Source organism: Canis lupus, chromosome 3 (assembly GCF_048164855.1).
Source record: "Canis lupus baileyi chromosome 3, mCanLup2.hap1, whole genome shotgun sequence".
Classification (NCBI taxonomy): domain Eukaryota; kingdom Metazoa; phylum Chordata; class Mammalia; order Carnivora; family Canidae; genus Canis; species Canis lupus.
In genome coordinates, this window is record NC_132840.1 from 47343864 (window position 1) to 47354371 (window position 10508).

Consider the following 10508-nt stretch of genomic DNA (forward strand, 5'->3'; position numbering starts at 1 on the left):
CTGGGGTTTGGGTGGGTGGCCTTTCGGAGAGCAAGGTAATGGGAATGGACATGAACTTCCTGCCGCCTCGCTCCCCTGAGGAAGAGGGGTGGGGCGGGGGTCTGGGCTGCTGGGCGCGAAGGGGATGGGAGGGAGGGGCGAGGGGGGCCCCTAAGGAGGCCAAGGCCGAGGGGAGGGAGAGCAGGCCGGGGAAGGGGGCCCCCCGGTGTGCCTTGGGCACGGGCGCGGGCGGGGTCCGCCTTGAAGTTGGTGTGCAAGCCCGCTGCCGTTTAAATGGTGTGTTTGTTTGGAGTGGCTCGGGGAGGAGGCCGAGATGGGGGAGGCAGCGCCCCACTTGGCGCCGCCGCCGCCGGAGGGTCGGTGCGTTAGAAGCTCCAGCTTTGTCGATGACTGAAGGGTGGGCGTTGAGGAGTGAAGGGCGAACAGCAGAGGGGGGCTCGGCGCCCCGGCCTGGCCGCCCCCTGTTTTGCGGAGGGAGCGCCGGAGCCGCCTCTCGCAGTCACGGCGAGCGGGGAGGGAGCGAGGGGACGAGAGCGCCGGGCTCCCCGCCCCCACCCCACCCGGTTCCAATATTTCGCAGAAAGGCACGCGGCTCCTAATCGGTCCTTTCCAGGCTGAGATTTAGCCGCGCGATGCCCGCGCAGGGGCGGGGGCCGCGGGCCGGGGGAGGCGCTCAGAGGCCGGAGCCGCCGCGCGAGGTGAGGAGCCCGCGTCCTCGGCTGGTGGAGCGGGCGGGCGGGCGCGCAAACCCGAGAGGCAGATATAGAAAGGGGGGCAGGTTAAAAATAACCCTCTCCGGCTGGGAAGCTCGCGCGCGCTCTCTCGCCTCGCTCGGTGCCAGAGGACTCCAGGGGAGGTGGCGTTGGGGAGGGCAGCGCGGGATTCCCCCTCCTCCGCGGGGCGGGGTGCCCGCCTGCGCGCCGCGGCTGCACGTGTGCGGGGCCGCGCGCCCGGGCCCCCTGCACCCGGCCGGGGGGCGCCCCCTCCCCAGGTCCGGGCGCAGCTGGCAGCGGCCCCCGCCCGCAGCCCCGCGCGGCTGGAGGGAAGCGCTCCATTATTCATTATTTACGAGCGTTAATAGGTTTGAGGCACGGGGGTGGAGGGGGCGAGGGCGCCGTGGGGACCGCGGCCTTCGGGGAAGGGGTGGGGGAGGGCGGGGGCAGGGCGGGGCGGGGCTGCGGCGCGGGCGGCGGGGAGGACAGGGCCCCGCGTCGGCCCCCGCGTGCCGCGCGCCCCTCCGCCGCTGGCAGCGGGGTGCGGGGGCCGCGCCGGGCGCCGCGAGGGAAGTGCGGCCCTCGGGTCGTGCCCCTCGGCCTCTGTCCTCCGCGTCCTCGGCCTCTCCGGGGCGCGGGGAGGGGGCTGCGGGCCGCACGCCCCGCCCTGCGCGCCCCTCGCGGCCGCCGCCGCGTCCCCGACGCAGCCCGGGCCTCATTTATCATCATCTCTGGTCAAGTGGAGTGTGCAAGGAACAGCTGCTTCACTCGGCTGACTTCCGAGGGCGGATACAGCGGGAATCAGGGAGATGAATGATGGGGGCTGGGGGGGCAGAGCCCCCCGGGGTCCCGGCGCAGGCAGGAGGGAGGCGCGCGGCGTCCGGCGCCGCCTCCGCCTCGTGGCGAGCGCAGCGCCCCCTTCCTGCCTCTCCCTGCGCCTCCGATCGTCGCGCGTCTCGGACGGGGGGCGCCCCGGGAGGGGGCCGGGCGCGGAGAGGCACCCCTCGCCAGCGGAGGACCGGCGGGCGCGCTGCCGGCGGAGCCCGAGGTCGCCGTGACCTTGCTGGGGTCAGCGGGCTGGGCTGCGGAGGAGGCGGCGCGGCGTCTTTGGTGGCGCTTTCCGGATTGGCGCAGAGACCCGGGGAGCGGGCGGGAGCGGGCGGGGGCGGGCGGGGGTGTGAGGGGGGAACACAAATAGAAGGTGAAATTTTACCTGCCCCTGAGGGAGTCCTGCGGATTTTCTCCCGGCAGCAGCAGGCGCTCTGCCTTTGTCTTACACGGCTGAAACATCTGTTGCAGAGGGGCGGCGAGGCCGCAAACAACCCCCACACACCCCGCGCGGCGCCCCCAGCCCCAGCTCGGCCCCCGCCGGGCTCCCGGACGCGGCGGCACCGCGTTAACCCTGCCCGCGCTGGGCGCCCGCCCGCAGCCCCTGCCGCAGTGCGCACCCCCGCGCGGGGTCCCGCCCCGCCCCCCGCCCCGGCCCCGCGTCTCGGGGGTGCCCGGCAGCCCTCCCCGCGCTCGCAGGGCTGCGTGCAGCCCACCGGGGGCGGGGGGCGGCGGAGGCGGCGGCGGAAAGGGTTAATGGCCTAGTCGCAGACCCTAATTGTCAGACCTGGGCCCCGCTTCGTTTCAATTACCCTAAGTAGAGACTGAATGCGCAATTAACGAAGTCAGCTTGCCAACTGGAAAGCCGTCCCCGCTTCACATTGAGCAGAATACTCCACCAGCTGACTTGGACTAAGCAATTTCCTCCTCTCTCCCTTTCTCTCTCTCTCTCTCCCTCCCTCTCTCTCTCCCAACCCCCCTCCCTCTTTTTCTCTCTCCTTAATAATAAAATTATACCAAGCAGTTTGCGGTGTGGCAGGCGGCCAGAAAAGCGTTTCTTTAAACGCCGCCGTCTCACAATTAGGCAGCAAGAGGATTTGACACGCCGTGGCGGCCTGACAGGCGGCTTCCTCCCCTGGGGGCTGGGGGGAGGGGGCGCCAATTCCCTGGCTCCCCCAGGTGGAACGGGCCGGGAGGGGCTGGCGGGCTGCGCCTCCCCAACTGTCAGGGTGCTGCGCAAAGGGGTGTCGGGGGTGTCGAAAAGCCGGGAAGGGAGGGGTTGTTCCCACCCAGGCTAGGGAAGGGGGGAGCACTGCCTGGCTCCTCCGGAGATCTGGGGTGTCCAACAGGAGGACCTTGACCCCTCTGCCTTTTGGCTTCCAGCTCTTGAGTTCATTTTCTGGTTGACCAAGGGGTGCAGAGCTGTAGAGGGACCTCAGCCCTGCTGGACCTCCTGGACAAGTCACTGACCCTCTCTGGGCTTCTGTGAATCCCTCTGCAAAACGAGGGGGCAGTCTGACCTAGAATATGCTCTATAGAAAGTGCCTTCTGGTGGCTCACTGCTGCTAAGCAGCTGGACTCGTGGGCGAGAGGCAGAGGGAGATGTGGGCAGCACCAGGTCAGAGACCCCTCTCCAGCTTGGGCCGCAGATGGGGTGGGCCCCAGAGGCACATGGGAGAGTACCAGCTCCCCAGCAGCCATACAGGCAGCTAACAAATCGAGGTGACTTTGCAGGATTGCCCGGGGGTTGGTGCCATGAGAGTAGAGGGCATCTGACCATTGGCATCCGGGTCACCTGAGGTGGTGGACGGAAGATAAGTGCAGGTGCCCCCACTTGCTGTGTCCTGCGTCCAGCTTCAGGCTGTTCCTTCCACCTGGTGGGCCCTCACCCTTCCTCAGATCATTATGCCCCCTCCTGCCAGCCTCCCTGGACCACCTCCACTCTCACCCCGCAGCCTCTTAGGCTTCTGTCTGCCTGCCTGCTCCGGGAGGGCAGGGGCTGTGCCATTTTTTCCTCTGGATCCTCAGCACCCCACCCCACCCCACCCAACTGTAAGCTGAACAGAAATGGGCTTGACAAGGGAGGGAGGGAGGAATTGTGACCCAGGGGGTGTGGAGGACAGCAGAAGCTTGGACTTTTCTTCCTGATTGGCTACTGTACGTGTCCTGGCTGGCCTTCAGGACTGTCATCATCACACTTCTCTTTGAGCGGCTGCCCTTGGAGCTGTGGTGAGGTTAAACAGTGCACCCAGACCAGAGCTGAGCCCCTTACCCATCCCATCTGCCCAGATGTCCAGGCAACGTTTAACTGGCCCCTACTCGAGACAGTTTCTGCACTTGGAGCTTAGGACCAAACAGATGAAGAAGACCCTGCCCTCATCAGGCTACATTCTGGTGAGGGAGGCACTTTTAAAACAGCTCATTATACCATTAATTATGTAATTACCACTGTGATAAGTGGCACCAAGGAGCCCTGCAGGGACCCAGCAAAGTGCCCAGGGGTGGGGGTGGGGAGGTGAGGGCAGGCCCTCATCTGGTGCCTGGGGTGGAATATTCCCAAGGTTCTTACCACCCCTGGGGCCCTCCGGTCTCCTGCCTCCCTGCCTTGTGGCTCCTCCACCTCTGGGCACCTCTGAGCTTTACCTTCCCCCAGGGCCACAGGCGTTCACCGTGCTGCTCCATTCCATGGCTTCACTGGTTCCTGCTGGTCTCGGGACTCCTTCCAGGGCTCAGGGAAGGTTCTGGGTCACTGACAACCTGCTAGGTGCTCAGATTCTCCTGACAAGGCCCTGGCTCTGCCCTTGCAAAGATCGCTGTGCACCAGTTACATCAGCGTTTGACACCTGGGAGCTTGTGATGAGCTGCAGCCCACAGACGGGTTCTCTTCAACCCTAGGGTGTTAAACTTTTTATTTGGTCAGTAGCATTAAGATGAGAGACTTATTTATTTTTTTTTTTAAGAAAAAAAAATCAAAAAACAAAATGCCCTCAGAGGCTCTGGCACTCGCATTCCCATGAGGCGGCAGCCTGCTGGTGTTCCGTGGGGCTCCCCCTCACTTCACTTGGGACCTGGGGCCCTCGCTTTGCCTCCATCCCCACCTGCTCGCTTCACTTGGGTGCCTCACCAGCCAGGCCCAAAGGAGATGGTTTTGTCAAATGGGTGAGGAGTTGTGGCAATAAGCCCCCATGCCCACCCACCCGTTCTCTTTACTGCCATCGACAGCTTGTTCTGGATATTTTCATAGGGTTAATATGACATTTACGCATTATTCATTCAATAAATATTTATTGTTCTGGGATATGGGGATATAGCTGTGAACAAAACCGGCCAAAATGCCTGCTCCCATGGCACTGTAGTTCTAAAGAGGAGAGGCCAGTCATAAAGCCAGCCAGCCACATGGCTTATTACAGGGAAGTGAGCACTTGATAGAAATAGGGGAGGAGCAGTACAGGGGGTGCTCTTCCAAACACTGTGGCTGGGGAGGGGTACCTGAGGAGGTGACATGAGCAAAGCCTTCGAGCTGAAGAAGCAAGCTGTGGAAATACCAGAATACTGTTCCCAGCAGAGGAGGCAGCCAGACAGGCCACTAGCTTATGAAGCCATTTTGGCAGAGCAGTCATGGTCCCTCGGGGCCCATGGGGTAGCACACAGGGACAGCTGGGGTGAGAGGTTGGGCTCTCTCACCTTTGCCTCCCCTCAGGCAGCGGACACACAGATCTTGTCCTATCCTCATTGTGCAGCTGCCTACAAGGCCAGGAACATCTCGGGAGGCCCCTGGTGGATCCCCTCAGATGCCCATGGCAGCCTCTGAGCCAGCCTGTTGGTTTGCTGACCTGGGGTCCCAAATATGTAGGCCATCAAACCGCAGGCCTCCTAGCTTATGACTTCTCAGCACTCAGGACCGCCTTGTCCCCACCGCCTTGTCTGCATTTTGACAGCAATGGGGAGAGGTGATTGCTTATTTCTGGAATGGTGAATAAAATTATCTAAAACCAATTACTGTCTGTAAGAGATTGGTGAGTATGGAGGGGATAATAGGTGAGTCTCCCCGGCCCCCAGGGGGGCTCTGGAATTGCAACAGTGTGGCTGCTGCTGAGTTCCCTCTTGCTACCCCACAACTCCCAACAGGGGGATGCCTGGCTGGCCACCTGGACCGCGGGGCCCCTCTGGCTCCGAAGGCCCAGGTCTGGGGGCCCATTGACCACCACATCCCAGAACCCACACAGCTCGGCAGTGGGGTGTGGCTGCAGAATGGGCTCAACTTTAGAAGGCAGGTACCCAAGTTGAGATGTGGGTGCTGTTGCCCAGTCTTTGGGCTGTGGGACTCCCGCAGGTTACTCCTGGAAATGGTGTTGTGGCTTCCGAACTGGGCCTGGCACTTCCAGAAACCAGCGCACTCGTGCTCGTACACCCTGTGGATGCCCCAGGGGTGAGGCATCCTCCTGGTGGGTTAGAACCCTGAGAACAGGACCTTCACCAACCTTAGGAGGGTCTCTGAGGCCTTTGCAGTTGGAACCTTGGAGGAGATAGCGTTGGTAGGCTTCCAAGGAAGGCTTTCCAAACATCTGGAGAGCCCAGAAGCCTCTGCTCCTCATTCAGACTTCCTCTAAAGAGCTCTGAGATCCTGCCTCACCTGGGGTTCCTAGCCTCAGCCCCAGAGCCTGGCCTGGGGCCTGCCCCACATCTGGAGAGAGTGCTGAGGCCATCTTCTGGCTTCTTGCACTTCTCACCCCTTAGCCTGCCCCTGAGTGTTCAGGACCTCCAGCCCCCAGGTCCCTCTCCAAGGCCCTGTAGAGGTGGACTACATGGCCTTGCTGGACTCCCATGGAGTTCTCCCGTGGGGCACGCATGGGGGCCCACAAGTGAGGAGGGCTGCATGTTGAGTGTGTTGGGGCTGTTGCCTGTATGCGGTGGTCCTGAGAGGCCTTCCTTTGAGATGGGGACTGTCTTGCTCTCTGGGAGTCTTTATGCTCCAGGATGGTCCCCCTCTGCCCCAAGCAGGGCTCTTCCCACTGGCTCACCTCCCCATCAGCCCCTAGGGCCAAAGACCCTAACCTGTCCCTGGGACCTGCAGGGCCTGGCTGTCTGTTTTGTGGACTCTGGAAGCTCATCCCTTCCCATCTTCGAGCCAGGCCCTTAGGATTCAATGGAGACCCCACAGGACAGCAGGAAAGCTGGCTAGTGATTTATTATTTTATTCGAGGTTTCCTACTTGGTATTCATCACTCACACTGATAGGGGAGGCTCCGGGTGATCCTGCCTCCTTCACTCCTCCCTGGACACCCCCGGGCCCCATCCCTAGCCTCCTGACCCAGGCAACTTTCTCTTTCCCTGTAGTTTGCAGGCCTGGAGTGGGTTGGGTTTTTACATTTTCCCCTACAGCTACAAATCAGGAAACTGGGTCATAAAACAACCTTGGGTAAGTGGATGGGATGGAACCAGTGGCCTCACAGCCACTGCTGGGGGACAGAAACCTTCCTTCTCCCAGTCTACTCTTTTCCTTCCTCCTTCTATCTTCTTCTTTGTCTCCTACCCTGCCCCTCTCTCAGGAAAACCTCCAGCCCTAGCTGGGCTCCACCGGTGACCTGTGGGAGCTGCGGCAGCTCTGCCCCCGGCCCCCACTCCCATTTCCCTGACCCGGGGCACTGGAGGGACTGTGGGCCCAGGGACAGCAGTTAAGGGGTGACAGTAAGTGGCCAGTGACCACTGCTGCTCATGAGTGGACCTCCCTGACTGGGTCCTCCCTGGTCCCAAATAAAAGGGGGTGGCCTGGCCTTCAGGGCCTCAGAGGCTGCAGAGACCTCTGCCCTCCCCTTCGAGCACCTTCTTGCTGTCTTCCTCCAGTGCCTTCCTCTGGGTGGGAGTTCTTGGTGTGGGGTCCAGGGGAGGGGAGGTACACTCTCTGGGTCTGGTCACCTAGAGAGAGGAACTGCTCTGTGGGTGGCCTTGAAGGTAGGTCTCTTGCCCTCCAAACCTCACCTTTTCCTCCAGAAGGCCAGAATAGTCAAAGTGCTAAACTGAGCAAAGCTGTACCCAGTAAGCACTCCCAGCCAAGGGTGCCCCCGCCCCAGTGCCTTTGACGGGAGGGCAGAGGGCTAGGCTCATCACCCTGGCTCCCCACCCCCATTTCCTGGCTGAGGAGATGGAGGGGGAGCAGCAGTGAGCCCCGTTGCAGTGCTGAAGGAAGTCCTGGGGCCCTGAACCTGCTCTTTGCTGTGTGCGGCCCTGAGAGCCTGTCTGTCTGAGCCTGCTCTGCTCCCTCCGAGCTGGGTGCCTGGCAAGACTTATCTTCCAGGAGTTGTCCTAAGGGACTTCTGTCCTAAGCATTTCACCTGCTATCTAGGGGACACTCCAGGCTGACTTACCCCCCCTCCCCTCAAGAACTCGGGGGCTCAGCCCTTGCCCAAGTGTCCACAAGGGCAGGTGGGGTAAGCAAGGATGGGGAGGCTAGACTGGACCAGAAGGAGCCCCGTGAGGGTGCGTTTGGGGGTGCCCCTAACGTCTCCCTCCAGCTGAACCCACTGAGGCCAAACTCCCAGTCTGTCCCCTCTGCCTCCTCCCCAGGTTCAAAGGTCACCATCTCTGCTAAAGGGGCCTCTTAGGGGCCCCTCTCCTGCTGCTGCCCACCCCTGCCTGCTGCCTGCCTATCTCCCCACTCTTTATCCTGTCCTAGTGCTCTTGAAAAGTAATCATAATCATAATAATTAATAACAACAGAGCCTGTGGCAGGCCTGAGGCAGCTCTTAAAGAGGCAGAGCCCCATTTTCTCCTGGCAGAGCTGTCGGACCCTGTTGGCTCCCAGAGCCAGAGCTGGGCGGAGAGCCTGGCTTTGATGCCATGCCTTTGTTCCTACAACCCTCCCTAACCCCCCTCCCGCCGCCTGGGGTTGGAGGGTGATGTTGGGGTGAGCATTTTTGCCTGCGTTCTCCATCAGGCACTGGGCTCTTCGTATTTTAATTGAACTGTCTTTTCTTAGAGATAGATGCTTTCACCGCATCCAGCTGCTCGTGTGTATTGGGAAACCCGCCTTTAATACAGCTCGGCTAAATTGAAAGACGCAGCAGCTGGACTGATTAAGGGGGGCGGGGAGAGGACACTGGTCATAGCACTCTCTCTTTTTAAGTGATGTTTTTGGTAATGCATTTTGGAGAATGTGAAGAAAAATAAAAAATAAAAGAAAAAGCTGTAGAAATGTTAATGATATCCACAGGACACTCAGCAGGAAATGGGAGCGACCTGGGACTCATAAAAGCCGAAATGTAATTTGTGCAGATATACGAGGCTGCGCCTCCAGAGCGGGCCTGGGTTTGCGCATTCTGGGCTCATAAACACGGGCCGGGAGGCGGAGCGCCACACTGCGTCCTCTGGAGCAGGCCCTCCCTGCCAGGGGCTGCTGCTGACCCTGCCCGCCAGCCAGTGACACCCTAATAAAAGTGACTTCCACTGCCAGCCAGGTTGTACGCCTGCTCATTTCCTCTGCCCCAGGGTGGAAGGGGGCCGCCCACCCTCCCGAGCGGCCCCGGGCAGTCTGGCCTGCACCCTCCTCTGCAGAGGTCGGAGGTTGGGAGGCACGGGGCTGCCTACCTGGCTGGGAGCCACCAGGCCAGAGCCCAGCGCCGCCTCCAGCTCCTCTGGGCTGGCGTGTCGCAGCAGGCGCCTCCTGTAATGTTTGATCCAAGCCGCCAGGGATGGGACTGAAGTGGGTCAGAAGGGCGGGCACATTTCTCCTTGTTGGGGATGCCTGTGATAAAACCCGGGAGAGGCAGGCGGGAAGGCCGCCAGGCTGTGCTTGTCGTGGGGCCTGCTGGCTTTGACGAGCTTGGTGGGCAGGGGCTGGCCTTGTGGGTCCCCGGTCCCCTCTTGCAGCAACCCCGGTGTTTCTGTGCCTGAGTCCGGGTCAGCTGACTGCCGAGGTCAGGGAAGGTGGGCCCGGGCTGTGCTAACAGGGCTCCTGGGGGCTTCTGGCAGCCCTGGACTTGCCCCGCTCAGCTGGATGGAACCCCTCCCCTGTCCCTCCCTGGTCAGCCCCAATGCTGAGAAAGGAAAGAAGAGTGAGCTGGACCTCTTGGGGGAGCCCCCCACCCCCACCCCACTTCTCTCCTCTTTCTCATATCTGTGTATGTCTCTCTTCTGTTTCTCTTCATTCCTTTCTTGTCCCTCCTATAGCCCCAGAATGTTGTGGGAGGCAGGCCACCCCTTCCCCTTTTGGTGTTGGGAACAGCTGGGAACTGGAAAGTCCCAGGTACCCACCTGGGGGCCTGGGCCTTGCTTTCTGCCCCTTGGCTCACCCACCAGCAGCATGATTGTGGGTAAATCCTGATCTCCCTGGGCCTCTCTGGCTGACTGCCAAACTCTTCGATGTGATTTCTCATGAGCCTGAAACGTTCCTTGTCCCCCCCCCCCCCCGCCACCTCCTTTGAGGGCCTTCTAGGGTGACTTGGCCAGTCAGTCAGTTAGGGGAACCTCTTAGCCTGGACACTGTAGGCCAGCCTGTTTTGTGAATCCAGTTGCTCTGCCCCAAAGGGCCCTCCCCTTCGCCGGGGTCATTTCCTGATCCAAGATCCTGCTTTGGGGCTGGTTAGACCTCGCCAGGGGCCCTGAGCCCCTAAAATCATAAACAGATGGGCTCTTGGCCTGGTGTGCCCTGGTCCTGACCCCGTGGAGATGGAGACGGGAGGGGCTGCCCAGGAGGGCTAGGGCTGCTTCCCACCCAACTGTGGAGCTCTCCTCTGTGGCCAAGGGACTGCGGCTTGGTCCCCCATTAGCATGCACTCCCTCACTCTGGGCCACGTAATCTGTTTACGCACCTATGATATCAAAACAGGAGGCAGGTGCCGCTGTCCTGCGTTACTGGGAGTCAGAGAAGGGGACGTTTTATGCCTACAATGGCTCCACAGCCCCTAATCGACGTCTGCTAGAAGGAACAGACAGATTCCAGATGGCATGGCAGTGATAGAGGAGGTGTGT

The 10508-nt window shown here is 61.3% G+C and overlaps 1 protein-coding gene across 6 annotated transcripts in view; it reads left to right on the plus strand.

The window, feature by feature from the left end:
- RAI1 (retinoic acid induced 1) overlaps window positions 1–10508 on the plus strand; it is an 80586-nt gene that overhangs the window by 53231 nt on the left and 16847 nt on the right. The gene's annotated exons all lie outside the window — the stretch shown is intronic.